Source organism: Triticum dicoccoides, chromosome 3B (assembly GCF_002162155.2).
Source record: "Triticum dicoccoides isolate Atlit2015 ecotype Zavitan chromosome 3B, WEW_v2.0, whole genome shotgun sequence".
In the NCBI taxonomy this organism is placed as follows: Eukaryota; Viridiplantae; Streptophyta; class Magnoliopsida; order Poales; family Poaceae; genus Triticum; species Triticum dicoccoides.
The window spans coordinates 424,492,201-424,493,910 of record NC_041385.1 but is presented as its reverse complement, the minus strand read 5'-3'; positions in this window follow the sequence as shown (position 1 = coordinate 424,493,910).

Below are 1,710 nucleotides of genomic sequence, written 5' to 3'. Positions count from 1 at the left end.
GTCTGGGCCCAGCTGATCTTCCAAGTGCCGGACGCCCGATGCAGGCCGACCATCCAGTGGCTGAAGCTTTCGGGCGTCTCGTCCACTTGGTCCTTTTACACTACTAGGAAAAGCTTTATACACAAAAATTTAGCAGCAGCGCGGGTCAAAAAAGGGCGCTAGTGCTAGATAGCAGTAGCGAGTGAGCAAAAACCGTGCTACAGATAAAATTATAGTAGTAGCGCGTGCGGTCGTAAAAGCACTACTATTAATATTCCCATTGCTAAAACGATAGGCTACGCATAGCAGTAGCGGGCTTGGAAGAAGCGCGCTACCGCTACGAAAAGCGCTACTACTAATGAAAATAAAATAAAATGAAAAAATAGAAAAGTAAATGAAAATGAAAGAAATAGAAAAAGGAGAAAGGAAAAAATAAAATGTAAAGCAAAATAAATGAAAAAGCGAAAAAAGGAGAAAGGCATAGCAGTAGCGTCTGTTCGTAAGAGGCGCTATAGGTAATGTAGCTGCAGCGCGTTTCCTAGACCCACGCTGTAGAAACAGAATAGGAAATAAGAAAATGGAAGAAAATTACATAACTATAGCAGTGGGGCGTTTTGCGAAACGTGCTACCGCTAAGTTTGACTTAACCAAAAAACCGTTTCCCCCCGGCCACCACTTCTCCCCCAAATCCCTCGACCCACCCCGCCGCTGTCTCCCCGATTCGCCGTCGCCCCACTTCGCCGTCGTCTCCTGCCGACGTCGACGCCCCCGGAGCCACCAGAGCCGCGCGTCGTTGACGCCACCGGAGCCGCCCCCAACGCCACGGAGCCGCGCGGCCTCATCAACGCCACCGGAGCCGCCGTCGACGCCACCGGATCCTCCCTCGCCACAACTGCCTCCCTCGCTGTAACGCCCCAGATTCGATGCGCCAGGTGTCTTTCAGTTATTCACCGTCGTTGCCATGTCATTTGCTTGCGTGTTGCATTTTGCCATGTTATCATCTGCATTTCATCTGCATGTTTTTTCAAAACTTGCATCCGTTCGGGTTCCCCCGGTTCTCTCCGTTGTCCGTTCTGAGCCCAACCACACTCGCACGCGCCCGTGGCACCTCCGAAATATTAGCATGCGGTCTTGTTATGGTGTAGGTAGACCGCCTGTCAAGTTTCGTCGCATTCAGAGTCCGTTTGATAGCCCTACCGTTAAACATATGTCCGCGATATAGCCGGTATATTCATCGGACGTTTCGGTATCCGAAACCGTGTCGGGCCGCACTTCTCTTCTCTCCCCTCAGCCCAAGTCCTTTCTTCACAGCCCACCTAGGTCTGTCTAACCCCCCCTCTCGATCGGGTCCGTCGGATCGCGATCGGAGGCTCCGAAACGGAGCAAAACCCCTAACCCTAGCCTCCTTTTCTATATATATAGATGCCTCCCCTGCCATTTTGGCCTCCTACCAACCCCCTCCTCAATTCCCGCAGCCAGCTGCCACTCCCTCCTTGTTTTCAGCGCCGGTGCACTCCCCCGCCTCCAAGTGTCGCCGCCCCGTTCGCTGTGCCGCCGCCAGTCGCCGCCTCCACCAACCACCGGGCGCCACTTGGCGTTTCCACGTCCTCCCCGCACCCTCCTCCGCCGCGGCCCGCGGAAGCACGCCGCAGGCCTGCCCGGACCAAACCCGGGCCGCGCCGGGCCCGTCCTCCGCCGTCGCGAGCCCGCGTGCCCCGAAGCTGCCCAGCT